Here is a 19,252-nt window from a genome sequence, read left to right as displayed (position 1 = left end):
GAGTTGCAGTGCTCTCTAACCTGTCCGGTCATGCTGGGAGTTGCAGTGCTCTCTAACCTGTCCGGTCATGCTGGGAGTTGCAGTGCTCTCTATCCTGTCAGGTTATGCTGGGAGTTGCAGTGCTCTCTATCCTGTCAGGTCATGCTGGGAGTTGCAGTGCTCTCTAACCTGTCAGGCAATGCTGGGAGTTGCAGTGCTCTCTAACCTGTCTGGTCATGCTGGGAGTTGCAGTGCTCTCTATCCTGTCCAGCCATGCTGGGAGTTGCAGTGCTCTCTAACCTGTCTGGTCATGCTGGGAGTTGCAGTGCTCTCTAACCTGTCAGGTCATGCTTGGAGTTGCAGTGCTCTCTAACCTGTCAGGTCATGCTGGGAGTTGCAGTGCTCTCTATCCTGTCCGGCCATGCTGGGAGTAGCAGTGCTCTCTATCCTGTCAGGTCATGCTGGGAGTTGCAGTGCTCTCTAACCTGTCAGGTCATGCTTGGAGTTGCAGTGCTCTCTATCCTGTCCGGTTATGCTGGGAGTTGCAGTGCTCTCTATCCAGTCCGGTCATGCTGGGAGTTGCAGTGCTCTCTAACCTGTCAGGTCATGCTGGGAGTTGCAGTGCTCTCTAACCTGTCCGGTCATGCTGGGAGTTGCAGTGCTCTCTATCCTGTCAGGCCATGCTGGGAGTTGCAGAGCTCTCTATCCTGTCAGGCCATGCTGGGAGTTGCAGTGCTCTCTATCCTGTCCGGTCATGCTGGGAGTTGCAGTGCTCTCTATCCTGTCAGGTTATGCTGGGAGTTGCAGTGCTCTCTATCCTGTCAGGTTATGCTGGGAGTTGCAGTGCTCTCTATCCTGTCAGGTTATGCTGGGAGTTGCAGTGCTCTCTATCCTGTCCGGCCATGCTGGGAGTTGCAGTGCTCTCTATCCTGTCCGGCCATGCTCGGAGTTGCAGTGCTCTCTAACCTGTCAGGTCATGCTGGGAGTTGCAGTGCTCTCTAACCTGTCCGGTCATGCTGGGAGTTGCAGTGCTCTCTAACCTGTCCGGTCATGCTGGGAGTTGCAGTGCTCTCTATCCTGTCAGGTCATGCTGGGAGTTGCAGTGCTCTCTAACCTGTCCGGCCATGCTGGGAGTTGCAGTGCTCTCTATCCTGTCAGGTCATGCTGGGAGTTGCAGTGCTCTCTATCCTGTCAGGTCATGCTGGGAGTTGCAGTGCTCTCTAACCTGTCCGGTCATGCTGGGAGTTGCAGTGCTCTCTAACCTGTCCGGCCATGCTGGGAGTTGCAGTGCTCTCTATCCTGTCAGGTCATGCTGGGAGTTGCAGTGCTCTCTATCCTGTCAGGTCATGCTGGGAGTTGCAGTGCTCTCTATTCTGTCCGGCCATGCTGGGAGTTGCAGTGCTCTCTATCCTGTCAGGTCATGCTGGGAGTTGCAGTGCTCTCTATCCTGTCAGGTCATGCTGGGAGTTGCAGTGCTCTCTAACCTGTCCGGTCATGCTGGGAGTTGCAGTGCTCTCTATTCTGTCCGGCCATGCTGGGAGTTGCAGTGCTCTCTAACCTGTCCGGTCATGCTGGGAGTTGCAGTGCTCTCTATTCTGTCCGGCCATGCTGGGAGTTGCAGTGCTCTCTATCCTGTCAGGTCATGCTGGGAGTTGCAGTGCTCTCTATCCTGTCAGGTCATGCTGGGAGTTGCAGTGCTCTCTAACCTGTCCGGTCATGCTGGGAGTTGCAGTGCTCTCTAACCTGTCCGGCCATGCTGGGAGTTGCAGTGTTCTCTATCCTGTCAGGTCATGCTGGGAGTTGCAGTGCTCTCTAACCTGTCCGGTCATGCTGGGAGTTGCAGTGCTCTCTAACCTGTCCGGCCATGCTGGGAGTTGCAGTGTTCTCTATCCTGTCAGGTCATGCTGGGAGTTGCAGTGCTCTCTATCCTGTCAGGTAATGCTGGGAGTTGCAGTGCTCTCTAACCTGTCCGGTCATGCTGGGAGTTGCAGTGCTCTCTAACCTGTCCGGCCATGCTGGGAGTTGCAGTGCTCTCTATCCTGTCAGGTCATGCTGGGAGTTGCAGTGCTCTCTATCCTGTCAGGTCATGCTGGGAGTTGCAGTGCTCTCTATTCTGTCCGGTCATGCTGGGAGTTGCAGTGCTCTCTATCCTGTCAGGTTATGCTGGGAGTTGCAGTGCTCTCTATCCTGTCAGGTCATGCTGGGAGTTGCAGTGCTCTCTAACCTGTCCGGTCATGCTGGGGGTTGCAGTGCTCTCTATCCTGTCCGGTCATGCTGGGAGTTGCAGTCTGTGGATTGTCCCTATATCCCTGCTGATCTATACATGGGGTTACTTTGCATTCCCTCGGATCTTCATGCAGCATCCTGTCCCCATAGGAGGACATATATATAGTTCTACAGAACGGTCACATCTCTGACCCCCATCCTAATAAACATTTTATCTTTGGCCCCTTCTGTATATAAGGGGTCAGGAGTTAAGAGGGGCTATTGCATAGAAGAGGCCGGTTCATAAAGAGGGTCTCTATACTTACAGCTCTACACAAACACCCACTTGGTGGTCGAACCTCTTGATTTCAATGACCCCGGCTAAACAAGTGCCTCATAACACTGTACCCCGGGGGCACTAAACTCTCTATGCAATTCAATGCGGAGGTCACATAATGACTCCTTGTGGATGGAAATGAGGGGGCGCTATAAAACTGACCACATTCACAAGATGGATTGTGAAAGGGGAGCAGGAAAGAGAGGGGAGGAGAAGATGGCGGCCAAAAGAATGGCCAAGGAATTTATAACTTGTATTCATGGCCAGAAGAGTAAGACAAAGCCAAGAATGGGAGGGGGGGGCACGATGATCATTGAGCGGCCGCTGTCTATTATAGACCCAGGAGGGATAAGGACAGAGACTTCCTCATCACCCCCGACTAGGTGAGCGCCATCTTATCATAGGGAGACATGCAGACCTGGGCTGTATAACCTGGGTATATACTGTATATAATATATATGTACAGCTGGTATAAGTTTTATACCTCCTGTATATAGTGATATGGACCATGCTGGTATTACCTGGTATATACTGTATATAATTATATATGTACAGCTGGTATAAGTTATATATCTCCTGTATATAGTAATATGGCCCATGCTGATATAACCTGGGTATGTACTGTATATAATATATATGCACAGCTGGTATAAGTTATATATCTCCTGTCTATAGTGATATGGACCATGCTGGTATAACCTGGTATATACTGTATATAATTATGTACAGCTGGTCTAAGTTATATATCTCCTGTATATAGTGATATGGACCATGCTGGTATAACCTGGGTATATACTGTATATAATATATATGTACAGCTGGTATAAGTTATATATCTCCTGTATATAGTGATATGGACCATGCTGGTATAACCTGGTATATACTGTATATAATTATATATGTACAGCTGGTATAAGTTATATACCTCCTGTATATAGTGATATGGACCATGCTGGTATAACCTGGGTATATACTGGATATAATTATAAATGTACAGCTGGTATAAGTTATATACCTCCTGTATATAGTGATACGGACCATGCTGGTATAACCTGGTATATACTGTATAGAATATATATGTACAGCTGGTATAAGTTATATATCTCCTGTATATAGTGATATGGACCATGCTGGTATAACCTGGTATATACTGTATATAATTATATATGTACAGCTGGTCTAAGTTATATATCTCCTGTATATAGTGATATAGACCATGCTGGTATAACTTGGTATATACTGTATATAATATATATGTACAGCTGGTCTAAGTTATATATCTCCTGTATATAGTGATATGGACCATGCTGGTATAACCTGGTATATACTGTATATAATATATATGTACAGCTGGTCTAAGTTATATCTCCTGTATATAGTGATATAGACCATGCTGGTATAACCTGGTATATACTGTATATAATATATGTACAGCTGGTATAAGTTATATATCTCCTGTATATAGTGATATGGACCATGCTGGTATAACCTGGGTATATACTGTATATAATATATATGCACAGCTGGTATAAGTTATATATCTCCTGTATATAGTGATATGGACCATGCTGGTATTACCTGAGTATATACTGTATATAATATATATGTACAGCTGGTATAAGTTATATATCTCCTGTATATAGTGATATGGACCATGCTGGTATATACTGTATATAATATATATGTACAGCTGGTATAAGTTATATATCTCCTGTATATAGTGATATGGACCATGCTGGTATAACCTGGTATATACTGTATATAATATATATGTACAGCTGGTATAAGTTATATATCTCCTGTATATAGTGATATGGACCATGCTGGTATAACCTGGTATATACTGTATATAATATATATATATAAATACAGCTGGTATAAGATATATATATATATATATATATATATATTGTACACAGTGTACGGAGCGCTCTGCTGTATGGCAGTGCAGTAAACCCACTTATATGTTGTAGGTGAGTGACGTCCGTAGTACATCTAGGAGAACCGATCTCATAGAATAGCCATTGCCCTGAAGACATCAGGATTGAATAGCAATGCACTAAGAAGCCTGAAACAGATCTGTATGGACGGGGCACATGGGGGTGGAGGTGAAGACTTCTATGCCTCTGGGAGTTCAAGAAGAGGTTTTCCTGGGTTGATGAGGCTGACGGGAAGGTTTATTCATTAACTAATTGAAAGGTAATGAAGCCTCAGAAGGAATGTACCAGGCTCCTTAACAGGGACGGGAATGACCCCCCCATCCTGCCGCCTCCAAGACTGTGAGACCCTTTTACCAATAAAGTGGGAACAATCCCTGTCACTACAGCTTGATGCATTGGAATAGAGCAGGAAGGGGCAGTAATATAACAGGACGGACACTTCAAACACCAGCAGGGCCTGAAGGATCCTCCATAGTAGGGAAGAAAATGCCCCAAGATGAGGGGAAAATGCAACGACAGCTCCTGCGTCCCCCTAAGATCAAACATTATGTAATCTCCAACAGCTTTCAAATATATTAATTATATATTATGGGGATCTTCCCTCCTGACAAATATGTTTTGTTCCCATAAAACGAGCAGATCGCAGAGCGTCCAGCTGCGCCAATCTGCTGTAATGTGTGGGGGTGGGGTGGATGTTTGGTGTTCATTTTCCCTGCAGCACCTCCACAGGGGAAGAGAAGTATTACACACAGTAACGGTCTATTCACACAGCAGATTTTGCGCTTGCGGAATCCCGCCTCGAATGAAAGCCCATAGACTTCTATGGGATTCCGCACTCCCATTCACACTTCTGAATTTCCGCTTGCAGAGTTCCCCCTAAGATTAAAGCCCATAGACTTCTATGGGACTCCACACTATCATTCACACTTCTAAATTTCTGCTTGCGGAGTTCCGCCTAAAATTAAAGGGGTACTCCACTGCCCCAGTGTCCGGAACATTTAGTTCCAAATGCTGGGTACGGGCTGCGGGGGTCGTGACGTCACACCACGCCCCCTCAATGCAAGACGTCACACCCATAGACTTGCATTGAGGCGGTGTGACGCCATGAGGGGCGTGGCTGTGACTTCACGACCCCCGCACCCTGTGTTCTGAACTAAACATTCCGGACGCTGGGACAGTGGAGTACCCCTTTAAAGCCCATAGATTTCTATGGGATACCACACTCCCATTCAAACTTCTGAATTTCCGCTTGGGAATGGGACTGCGGAATCCCATAGAAGTCTATGGGATTTAATTAAAAGCGGAATTCTGCAAGCGCAAATTCTACCGTATGAATAGACCTTAAGGGTTCACCAGGAACGACTCCACCAGATTGTAACCCTTCCTAGTCCTGACCCAAATTTATATGCAACTGAGACTTATAACAAGGCAACCTACCAGCAGGATGGTATACGGAACCTGTATCCCTCCATGTATCCCAACAGTATCTCATCTTGTATCCAGGATAGAAGCGCCCAGCAGGGTGCTAGAGTCTCTATGAATTCTAACTGTATCTCATCTTGTATCTAAGCTAGAAGTGCCTGACAGGATGCTAGAGCCTCCGTGTATCCCAAGTGTATCTCCTCTTGTATCCAGGATGGAGGCACCCAACAGGGTACTAGATCCTTATTTCTATTGTACAGTTTTCCACCAATAAACTTATCCTTTCACTCTAAAATTGAAGTCACTTCCATTGTACATCATCGCATTCACAATGGAACATTATTAGTTACATCCTGGAGGACCCAACATTGTAATACCTCATTTCTCCTGCGAGGATGCTGCAGGGTAATTCATCACTTATCACGTTCACCTGCAGATTACAGCTACAGTTTTCCCCAATAAACGTATCCTCGCTCTGTAATATTATAATCACTTTCATATATAATCCAACCATTCACACAAATAAAGTTTTGTTTGATTCCCCAACTCTTGGAAGAAACATTAAAACATAGAATGTGTCAGCAGATAAGAACCATTTAGTCCATCTAGTCTGCCCAATATTCTGAATACAATCTATAATCCCTGGACCTATCTTATATGAAGGATAGCTTTACTTCTATCCCTATGTTCTATGGAGGCTATCCTTATGCCTACCCCTATCTTATATGAAGGATAGCCTTATGCCTATCTCTATCTTATATGAAGGCTAACCTTATGCCTACCCCTATCTATCTTTATCTAATATGAAGGATAGCCTTATGCCTATCTCTATTTTATATTAAGGATAGTCTTATGTCTACCTCTTTCTTATATAAAGGATAGCCTTATGCCTAATCCATAGCTTTTATGAAGAATATCTTAATGTCTATCCCTATCTTATATGAAGGCTAGCCTTATGCCTAATCCATAGCTTATATGAAGGATAGTCTTATGCCTATCCCTATTTTATATGAAGGATAGCCTTATGCCTAATCCATAATTTATATGAAGAATAGCCTTATGCCTATCTCATATGAAGGATAGCCTTACACATATCCCTATCTCATATGAAGGATAGCCTTATGCCTATCTCTATCTTATATGAAGGATAGCCTTATGCCTATTTCTATCTTATATGAAGAATACCTTATGCCTATCCCTATCTTATATGAAGGATAGCCTTATGCCTATCCCTATCTTATATGAAGAATACCTTATACCTATCTTATATGAAGGAAAGCCTTAGGCCTATCTCTATCTTATATGAAGGATAGCCATATGCCTATCTCTATCTTACATGAAGGAAAGCCTTATGCCTATCCCTATCTTATATGAAGGATAGCCTTATGCCTATCCCTATCTTACATGAAGGATAGCCTTATGTCTATACCTGTCATATGAAGGATAGCCTTATGTCTAACCCTACCTTATAAAAAGGATAACCTTATGCTTATCTCTATCTTATACGAAGGATAGCCTTATGGTTGCGTAAATGAATCACAAGTACATCTAGACCAATGTGCCTCCAGGTGTTGCAAAACTACAACTCCCAGCATGCCCTGACAGCCTTCGGCTGTCTGGGCATGCTGGGAGTTGTAGTTTTGCAACAGCTGGAGGCACACTGGTTGAGAAACACTGGTCTAGACAGATGCAAAACCTTTTAATATACACAGATCACCTATGGCCGGACTCTGTATTAGAGAATCTTAGCTGCAGCTTCCTGCTGGGATGAACAAGGGGCAGGAAACAAGGAAGCGACCAGATGATGACAAACAGAAGACAGACCTATATGTACGGCCGCCAGGGATGTGTCACGCTGAGATTTATTCTATGGAACTGACCTTTTAGCAGGACGTGTCCAAATATACACAGGACGTGAGTTAGCGGCGGCAGCGGCGCGCAGATGCATGGTTTACGTTTCGTGGGCTGTCAAGCAACAGATGGATCCAGCTTTATTTCGCCAAATTATTCGGTCGATGAGTGATCAGGTTTTACAGTAATGGGAGACGATTACGCGGGCGAGACGATTTAGGCTGGAAACCCAACCAAGCTCGCTTCTCTAATTGTCTAATTTTGCGGCTCTGACTGGAACTACAAGTCACAGTATGGTGTCTTATGCATATTTGGTTGTTGTAAAACTACAGCACCCAGCATGACCTTTCAGATTATGGCTGTTCCTAACCCGCCCCCTTCCCTCCCTTCTCCCCTTGTCTAGATCAATGATCTTCAATGTGGTTCTTTAAGTGTTGCAGAACTACAACTCCCAGCATGTTATGACAGCATGAAACTTTTCCAGATATCCTTTAGGTCAGTGATCCCCAAGCGGCGAGTCTCCAGCTGCTGCAAGACTACAACTCCCAGCATGATTGGAGTTGCAAGATGAAAAAGCCAGTTTGGCTTTGAAACGCGTTGTATGCTTTAATAAAATTTCTCCCACAATACCTGGTCTTTCGAGTATCCTCCAGAGATTGGCAGCGCGGGACATCTTCGAAAATTTCCTAGTGTGCTTCTTTGAGTATACAACTCCCAGCATGTCCTGACCAGCTTTTCTAGACACCCTCTAGGTTATTTCCCAACCAGTGTGCCTTCAGCTGTTGCAAAACTACAACTCCCAGCATTTTGTTGAAGGTCATGGTTTTTCCTAACCTGAATCTAGTGATCCCATATGTGGTTCTTCAAGTATTGCAGAACTACAACTCCCAGCATGCTATGACATCATGAAACTTTTCAAGATATCCTTTAGGTCAGTGATCCCCAAGCTGCGAGTCTGCAGCTGTTGCAAGACTATGACTCCCATCATGTCCCGACAGCTTTTCGAAACACCTTCTAGGTTATATTCAAACCAGTGAGCCTTCAGCTGTTGCAAAACTACACCTCCCAGCATGCCCTTACAGCTTATGGTACTTTCTGACATGATTCCTTCCCGTTCCAGATCAGTGATGCATGTGTCTCTCCATGTGTTGCAGAACTACAACTCCCAGAATTCTATGACAGCATGAAACTAGATCAGAGGATATTGGGAGAGAGAAGAAAAGACAGGGGGGCGCTCCCTGGTATCGTATATCAAAAAGGTGTGCACCCTCCACCACACCGAAGTGATATACTGACCTGTAAAAACAGTTACACGTTGGTGTGTAACTGCAGTGGTAAGGGAGGTGGAGGAGATTTCTGACCGGTATCAGATTCCAGGAAGGAAACCGATTTGGAGAAGCGAATATACAAGCAAAAAACTGTCTTGGAGGCGCTGCTCAAAACGTGGACGCAAATGAAGGACTCAGGTCAGCACAGGACAACGTACAATTTATTGTTTACAGTAGGGATGATGCGTTTTGGCACCAAGTAGTGCCTTCCTCAGGTCCACCAAGATTTCCCCAGAGAGTTCTCAGGCTGTGTTGGGGTACTGGTCCGGAGATCCTGTGAGTTAGCCGTGCTGCTGTGGCTCTCCAGACCAGTACCCCAACACAGCCTAAGAACTCTCTGGGGAAATCTTGGTGGACCTGAGGAAGGCACTACTTGGTGCCGAAACGAGTCATCCCTACTGTAAACAATAAATTGTATGTTGTCCTCTGCTGGCCAGAGTCCTTCATTTGCGTCAGCGCCTCCAAGACCATTGTTTTCTAGATAAGAGACCCCCAGGCTGGGAGTTTTCAACTGTTGCAAAACTACAACTCCCAGCATGTCCTGATAGCTTTTCAAGACACTCTCAGGGTCAGTGTTTTACAACCAGGGTGCCTCCAGCTGTTGCAAAACTATAGTGCCCAGCATGCATGGACAACCTTTGACTGTCAGAGCATGCTGGGAGTTGTAGTGTAGTTTTACACCAGCTGGAAACCTATCACTACTACAGCTTGCTGCCTCCCATCGCACTTCTTAATATTGCAGTAGGAAAGGGACAGAATTACAGGAACTATTCTCTAGAGAAGCCGAGCGATGGGGGGTGGGGGTAGGTTGAATATAGGACAGAGTTTAAAGACCCCCTGATTCTGGCTGCGTTCCCCCATTCCTGACCTTAACGCCCTGCTGCATTTCTGAAGATGCTGAGATCTTGGCAGGGAAGAAGGAGACCGTTTGTGGGAAGGAGCCAGGACTGTGCTGCGGGGTCAGCCTGGACAAATTTCACCTCGGATCGACCGCGGGGCAAGGGCCGAGACCTGTATTCAGATGGGACCCGAATAAATGGGGACTAGGAGCCCTGGTGGAATAGACACCGAGTCAATGGTGAAATGTACAGTAACTCGGGGCAACCGGATCAGCACGGTAAAAAGGTTCCCAGTGACTGCTGCAATGTATCACTGGACCTTCCAGTCCTGTCTGCAGACCCTGGCGTCGTATCCTGGGGCAGTGACAGGTCACACACTATTCCGTATATTATAAGGGATTTCATGGGTAACGGGACTGTAGGAAATGTGCACAACCAAGACTGAAGTGTAAAAAAGAAAATGAGAACTCTTTATTGGAGAATAGTATTAAAGAAGCAATTTTTTTTTTTTTTATTATAGTGCAGCAAGCTTGACACCTCCAGATGTTGCAAAACTACAACTCCCAGCATGCCTGGACAGCCGTTGGCTGTCCAGGCATACTGGGAGTTGTAGTTTGGCAACATCTGGAGGGCCACAGTTTGGAGACCACTGATAGAGAGGTTCTTGTGTATGCCTTGTGCTTACCTGTTTTAGCTGATGTGGCAGGCATGGGGTTTTCAGCCATATTGTTTTTTTTTTTTATTTCATAACAAAAATAGTTTTCTCAATTCCCATGAATTCTCTAACTTTGCAGAGAAAGAGGGGTGGTGTCTTATCACTGCAATTCACCTAATTATATCAACCTAATCAGCTTCAATGTGTTTTCTCCTTCAAAGTGAATACATCTAACTCTCCAGGCTAGCTGTGAGTTGTAGTTTTGCAACAGCTGGAGGCACCCTGGTTGGGAAACATGGATCCAAAGACTTAAAACCTGACAGCCTTTGGGTGTCCTGACATGCTGGGAGTTGTAGTTTTGCAACACCTGGAGGCCTCCTGGTTGGGAAACACTGGTTTCTTTATAGAGAGCTGTGGGTCCTAAGACCAAAGGGGTCAAATCTATAGGGGTCTCAGTACTTGGACCCCCTCCCAATGACCAGGGATGAGCGAATTCTTCATTGCTGCAGAATAATATTCATTTATTGGCTCCTGCAGATCCATGAAAGATGGCCTGAGGACCGCCATCTTGTCAGCTCCTATATGACGACGTTATTCTGTGCTGTGTCCGGCCACCATTGCTGCACCAGCTTCTTACACATCCTCTGTAAATTCTGCACTGGGGATATGGGGAACAACACGGTGCCCGGACCAGAAGGGGGTGAGATAATATTACAATTTCTCTGTTCTAGTAAAAATCTGACAAAAAAAAAAAAAATCTGACAAAAGCTGCGATCGTTTTTCTGTAAACCGCCCCCCCCCCCCCCCGCCCCCCAAACCTCTCTTTTATGTCGGCTTTCTAGTGCAGAGAACAATAAAGTTTGAATTACAAACTGGAAAAACTCGTTCTACAAAATACATTTCGTGTCAGTTTGCCGACTCGCTGCGTTCCAAAGTGCGCTGATCCCCGTGAAAAGTTATAAGGGATACAGATTAACCCCTTGAGGGCAATTGGGCAAAAAGGAAAAAAAGAAAAAAAAAGTAAACAACACAAAACATTTACGGACCCCATGGCCCTCATGTAGATTTCTTCAGTATTTTTCCACAGTATTTACATTTGTATTTGAGTATTTGGCGCTTTTTCCAATGTTTTTTTTTTGTTTGTTTGTTTTTTTCACATGCTCTGAGCTTTCAAGTTTTCCAGAGCTCAAAAACGCCACATTAGTAAATTTGTCTTTTTTTTTTTTTTTTTGGGCAAAAATGTAGGAGTTTTTTGGAGACCCACCCCTTTTCTCCAATGGCCACACCCGATTTTCAGGATTTCTGAGTAAGGGTTGGGTCACACGTAACGGATCCGTTATGTATTTCACCTTGTGGATCCACCAGGGACATGACCCATAGTGTGCCTCCAGCTGTTGCCTCCCCCCGCCCCATCTTGCCCCACCCCCTGGCCTGCTCGCAGCGGCAGTCGGCGACTCCGAGCAGCCACATAGGTGCCTGCGAGTTGTCGCGCGCATGCCCAGTGTACTCGATGACTCGCGTGGCTACTCAGAGCGCCGCATTGCCCCTGCGAGCAGACCAGGGGGCGGGTCAATTGGGCAGGGGGTGGAAACAGCTAGAGGCACACTATGGGTCGGGGCACCGGTGGATCCGCACAGTAAAATAAGCTGCGGATCCGTCACATGTGATCCTACCCTAAAGTGGAGAGTCAGGGTCTATTAACACGGCAGAATTTCTTTATGCAGATTCCGCCTCAAATTAAAGCCCAATAGACTTCTATGGGATTCCGCACTCCCATTCACACTTTCTGCATGTGGATTCCACACCACTTCCACACAAAATCCCGACAAGCCAGAAACCACCAGAATAAATGCGGGAGCGGAATTGGTGTGGATATTCTGCCGTGTGAATAGATTTTTTTGGCTGGAAATTCTGGCGCATGATACATGAAGCACAAAAAATCCTACAAAATCTCCTCAGAAAAGCCTTAATAAATGAGGCCCCATGTGCGATAACTTTCTAATGTAGTTCGTTTCAATTCTTCACTGTTTTCAAGATCTCTGCTTGCTGTTGGTAAATATGAACATGCATTACTACCTCAGCAACACTTTGTTTCCAATCTTCATTGCTTTTAAAAGGGGTACTTGCAGGATTTCCACTTGGACGTATGATAACTTTTTAATGTACAGTAGTTATTTACTGTAGTAGTAGTACTGTAGTAGTTATTATTTACTGTTTAAGATCTCTGCTTGCTGTTATTGAATGTAAACATTGATACTTTGTTTCAAATCATCTACAGGCTAGAAGCCGGTGATCTCCAGAACGGCGCTCGAATCTCCCTGTGCTCGGAGCGGGGGTCCACACACTCTCCTACATGCATTCTCCTAAAGAGACCGCATGATAGGGGACACTTCGACCCCCACTCCGAGCACAGATAATAGGGCGCCATTATGGATATCACGGGGTGGAAACCCCATGATCTCAAGAAGATAGGGGACACATTTTCAAATGCTGGAGTTCACCTTTAAGACCTCTGCTTGCTGTTAGTATAGAATTGAACTATGTTAAAAAAAAACTTCCATTTAGGTAAAGTTTGTTTTAACATTCACAAACAGCAAGCAGAGGTCATAAAAACTGAAGAATTGAAACAAGGCATGTTAAAAAGTTGAAAAAAAATCCGTGTGTGAATATGGGTTTATAGAATCGAGAGTTTCTGAAGCCTCTGCAGTGACATAATGAATGTTTACATTCACTAGCAGCAAGCAGAGGACTTAAAAACAGCGAATGCTACTTTTTTGGCTTATTTTTTAAAATCCTTTCAATGGGCACTCTCATTAAAACAAATTTTTGCTATTGCACTCCTTATGGTAAATAAAAAATCTTTCTAATGTACTTTGTTTCAAGTTTTTTCAAAAGTTTTCTATGTTTTATTTGTGTTTAAAAAAGCTACCACTAGGTGTCTCTCTACTTGTCCAGAGGACATTTCCCCCATCACTTGCACTGGCCTGGCAGAAGTCCAAAATCAGGAAATGCAGTCTGGAGTACTGAGGGAGGTGTGTGCAGCCTTAGCCAATCATAGCTCATCTCACACTGAACTGCTGTGGACTGTGTGTAGCAGAGTGAGGGAGGAAGTTCTCCCCTGTATGACTTCAGATGATGTCACGCCTGCTGGGGAACACCCCCTTCCCAGTCTGTGAATCTGACTGAGACTGAGCAGAAAATACAGAACAATATCAAGGTAGAAAACTAACAAATAATAAAAATAAAGGCAGAGGGTGGTTTATCATGAGATGTACTCTTTAAAGTTTTCAAGATCTCTGCTTGCTGCTGGTGAATGTAAACATTTATTATTTTAAAATAGGTGCATGAGATATGCAGCATGAATCTTCTATAAGTGTGTTTATGCAAACAGTGTGCCTCCAGCTGTTGCACAACTACAAATCCCAGCATGCCCGGACAGCCTTTGGCTGTCCGGGCATGCTGGGAGTTGTAGTTTTGCAAAAGCTGAAGGCTCCCGGGTTGGGAAACGCTGTCCTACAAAAACAGCACCCATATTGCATTTTGCTCTGAATTACCACTGATGTGTATTTGGACTGGTCTAAACCCCTGCAGCTGTCCGGGCATGCTGGGAGTTGTAGTTTTGCAACAGCTGAAGGTACACCGTTTTGAAAAAAAAAAAAAAACACTGGTCTAATTAATAAATCCCCTACTACGGTTTCTCTGAACGATATAGGATAGGACGCCATCATTTACCCTTTAATACTTATTGTAATATGCAAAAGAGGCGCTCACTGTTTTGCATAGGCGTTGAGTCGGATGCATTGTGAAATACTATAGAGCAAAAAAAAAAAGAAAACATTATACAAACTGCGTAGGTCACACATGTAATCTGTATACAAACACGCGCACAATGCGCCATTGTTATCGGAGCAGACTGACTGCTCTGTGATCCACATCAGACACCTCTTAACCCTTAAGACACCCATAGTAAATACAAAGCGGCTCCTGACGTCCACATATATCATTGATTTTATTTCAGCTGTATAATGGCTGCTATTACACGGCGGAACGATGGCGAATAAATATTTGGTAAAATATGCTTTTTATCGGCCTCAGGACCCAAGGGCATTAGTTACCCTATACATCTCCCATTAGGTATACAGCATTGTCACCCAAATCACCAAAGAACCCCTTCAGCCCATTGGTCCTCTGTAGCAAAGTGATCACACAAACTATTTATATAGGGATTTGTACCTTTGATACCAACCAGGAGGTGGCAGCATTTTTAGCTGCACTTTTATTATCATTATAGCGTGTATAAAAAATGACAAAAAACACACACAGATAGCCAGCACAACAACTAACGCAGTGGTGCAATGCTAGCAAATACAAAATACTATTGACCCCTTGAGAAAGCCTTCCTATTGGCGAAACGCGTCGGAGGTCTGTAGCGGGACCAACGTGTGACTATACTTATGCTGATATTTGTTGTTCCACTTGTTTGTCGCTGTTTACACTGTATGTCTTATGTTCTAGCACTCTACATTATGACATTACAGTCTTACATTATGAACTTATCGGCACTTTGCACTTTTTTGTTTTACACAATTGTTGATTACAAGTCACTGCCTTTTAGTTATTTATTTGCCTGAGCACCTTGCACCTTGTTACTATCAGCGGCTGTCCATCTACTATTTGTCACTCATATTCCTCTACTTTATGGGTAATTATTGTGTTGCACACTTGGATTATACCAGGATCTTCTTTTTTGTCTGCCCCTATATCCTGCTACATCATAACTATTATATATATATATATACACACATCCATACACACGTTTTTTTCTGAGATGAACTCTTAACATATATTGATATGAATTTATTTTCATTCCATCTATCACGCACATTTTTTAGATTCATGTCTTTTTATTAAAAAAAAACATCTATTTTCATATACAGCAGCAAAAGATAGTCGCAGCACTCCAAGAAGTAAAAAAAATATAAAGTGGCTTAATATAAAGTATTTGTATTCAAGTACAAAATACACAAAAATAAGTTTGAAGCCTTAAAAGGGGTTATCCAGGGAAAAACTTTTTTCATATATATCAACTGGCTCCAGAAAGTTAAACAGTTTGTAAATTACTTCTTTTAAAAAATCTTAATCCTTTCAGTACTTTTTAGCTGCTGAAGTTGAGTTGTTCTTTTCTGTCTAAGTGCTCTTTGATGACACCTGTCTCGGGAACTGTCCAGAGTAGAAGCAAATCCCCATAGCAAACCTCTTCTACTCTGTGCAGTTCCAGAGACAAGCAGAGATGTCAGCAGAGAGCACTATGGCCAGATAGAAAAGAACAACTCAACTTCAGCAGCTGATAGTTATTGAAAGGATTAGGATTTTTTAATAGAAGTAATTTACAAATCTGTTTAACTTTCTGGAGCCAGTTGATATATAAAAAAAAGTTTTTTCCTGGAATACCCCTTTAAGCAAAACGTTGGGTGGTGGAGGCTCGCACATGTATTCCTCTCCATTGTGGTAATGATGATGTGATTTGTCTATGCATACTTCTTTATATATGTAGCCTTCTTTTGGACCTCTGTAATTTATAGGTCTTATGCACTGTGCACCTTTATCTTTAATGCACTGTAATCAGTATGGTCCCTATAGTTATTATGATGCACACAGATTACATTTATACTTCCTATCAGGCTGTATGCTAAGTGCATAGTCCCCGCTTGTTATTCGGTTCCTACAACACCTTTGCTATTACTCCACTACTTAGTAATATTTTTAAATGTATGTCTTATTGGAGCATGTGTTTTTAAAAAAGTATTTTGTCAATATTTTTGGATCATTATGTGTGCTTATTTTTTGGTGTTTTTCTAATTGTTCTTCATGGCGTAGATCTGTTTCGCTTTTGGGACCTATGTTTAAATTATTGACAAAAAAGTTTGCAGCAGTACTCTATGTATTGATGACAAAAGTCAAATGGCTCTTTCCACTTCATCGTGCCCCCCTGAAATACTATGTGCTGCAGTGAATATTTAGACCAGTGTTTTCCAAACACTGTGCTTCCAGCTGTTGCAAAACTAAAACTCCCAGCATGCCCGGACAACCTTTGGCTATATAAAAAAATGACAAGTATCAAGGAAACAACCTATGAGAACTATAGCATAAGGTAAAAAAAATATGATATGTCATAGACACATATGAAATGTTCTGGTTGGTTGGGGTCTAAGTGTTCAGACCCTGACTAATCGCTAGAACAAGCCTGGAGATGTTTGCGCTTAGCACATTCTCTTCTGGCTGTGTCATGTAACCAAGACGGTCTCATAATATAAGTGTGGTGTCCCGGTACAGGACATGGTCCTGTACCCTTACTAAGTCTCCTCAGTCCATAGGGCTCTCCTGCAGGGCTTCCCCCTTTGCTCATCAGATCTTGCTTCGTATAAATGCATTGTAAGTGTATTGTACATATCGTTTAGTATGTATAAAGGTTGTACAAATGTATAAAATGTATAGGACCTTCTTGGGTCATGTGATCTACTGTCATGTGATGTACCCAGAGTTCCCTGGGTACAGGACCTACAGGCTTTTCAACCAATGGGCTTTAGTCCAGCCGTCCCCCCCCCCCCTAGTATATAAGGGGCTGTAGTCTCTAAATTCACTGTTTTATCTCCTGGATCTAAAGCAATCACTAAATTCATCTCATCTAGGCCAAAGCCTAAGGAACCTGCAGCCACTTCAAAACGTGAGTTATAAAGCTCTATCTACAATTCTGGTGACTACTACTCAACTCAGGTATACAATTAGTAGCACAGTGACCTGCATAAATCTCAATACTACAAGTACCAGCAAGTCTGTGAGGTATCCTGCATCCCGGTTGCCTCTAAAGAAACTGCGTAACTGTAAAGACTGTTCCCTAAGAAGTTTAAGTAAAAGTTCCAGTTATTTGCTCAATTCCTGCTGTGGACATTCCTTTATTGCCTGCCGTTTCTGGGATGGTTGTCGGCAGGGCCCTAAACAGAAAACAACCACATCCTGGCGTCACGACAAATCAGGGGTCAATAACACCTTGCCCCACAGGGTTAATACCACCAAACCCTGCTACACCGTTGCAACACCCCAGCTCACCACATAAGTCTATGGGATCAAAACTGATAAAAACTTTGATAAGTTTTTACATCTATATTATTATTATAATTTTTTCTTTTATGACAACACATATGGACATTTATTCTATCCATAGATCAATGCCTCTATTCAAAAACAAAATAGACAAGATGGTCTCATAATGTAAGTCTATGGGATCACAACGGATAAATCCTTTGATATGTTTTTACATTTTTACATCTATATTATTATTATCTTTTTTTATTTTCTTCCTTTTATGACAAAACATATGGACATTTATTCTATCCATAGATCAATGCCTCTATTCAAAAAGAAAATAGAGACATATTACCATACACCCACACATAAAATAAAATTAATTAAACATGTAAAATTAAATAAATAAATCAATAAAAATAAATATATAAGTGTACACTTTAGGTCCATTCAGTCCCTTGCATGTTAATCAGGTGGGAAACAAACTGCAGTGTAAAAATCTCATAGACCAAATTGTAAAGAATGAATATCATCACTATATAAAGGGATCTACATTTTATGGTCAAAGTTGTTACCCCTCCACCTGCAAGACGTTTTAAGTTGTCCCATTCTATATCCATGGCCAGTGAAGAGGTTATCCATGAACAGAAAAACAGAGCTCGTTTCTTTAAAAAACAACTCCCCTTCTGTCTCCGGGTTGGGTGTGGTTCTGCAGCTCAGTCTCATTGAAATGAATGGAGCCAAGTTGTAATACCACACACAATCTGTGGACAGACGTGAAGCTGTTTTTGAAAAACAATTAGCTCTGTTTTTCTCTTCCTGGATAGCCCCTTTTAATATGGCGTCGCTCCCCTTTTGCAGGTATAACAGCCTCCGCTCTTCTGTAAAGACTTTCTATAAGATTTTGGAGGTGTCTTTTGACCATTTGTGAGGTCAGACACTGGTGTTGGAGGAGAGGACCCGGATCACAATCTCCATTCTAGTTCATCGTGGAGGTGTTGGATGGAGTTGGGGTCCGGGCTCTGTGTGGCCACTCACATTCTCCCCCCTCCATGTCTTTATGGACCCTGCTGTGTGCACTGGGGCGTAGAAAAAGAAGCAGAAAAGGGCCGAAGCCGAACTGTTCCCATAAAGATGGAAGTGACGATTGTCCACAATATCTCGGTGCTAAAATATTAGGACCGTGTTTTTAAAACAGTTTGTCTCCATCTGCTGCAAAACTACAACTCCCAGCATGCCCAGACAGCCAAAGGCTGTCTGGGCATGCTGGGAGTTGTAGTTTTGCAACAGCTGCAGACACGCTATTTGGAAAACACTGATCTGAGATGATACCTGCAAGACACCCCCAACACATTACCCTTCTCCACCAACAGCCGGCACAATGCAGCCAGGGAGGTAACGATCTCCCGGTATTCACCAAACCCAGATTGTGATCAGTCACTAGTGGTGGCAGCTTTACACCCCTCCATCTGACTCCTGGCATTGTGCTTGGTAATGAAGGCAGGCGTGCAGCAGCTTGGCCTTAAGGGGGTACTCCAGTGGAAAACTTTTTTTTATTTTTTTTATCAACTGGTGCCAGAAAGTTAAACAGATTTGTAAATTACTTCTATTAA

General features: G+C 43.5%; 1 protein-coding gene across 4 annotated transcripts in view; it reads right to left on the bottom strand.

Annotated features, from left to right (window-relative positions):
- EXD3 (exonuclease 3'-5' domain containing 3) overlaps positions 1–19,252 on the bottom strand; it is a 243,628-nt gene that overhangs the window by 118,670 nt on the left and 105,706 nt on the right. The gene's annotated exons all lie outside the window — the stretch shown is intronic.

The sequence above is a fragment of the Hyla sarda genome, chromosome 9 (genome assembly GCF_029499605.1).
Source record: "Hyla sarda isolate aHylSar1 chromosome 9, aHylSar1.hap1, whole genome shotgun sequence".
NCBI classification, from domain to species: Eukaryota; Metazoa; Chordata; class Amphibia; order Anura; family Hylidae; genus Hyla; species Hyla sarda.
This window is presented reverse-complemented; position numbering and strand designations above follow the sequence as displayed.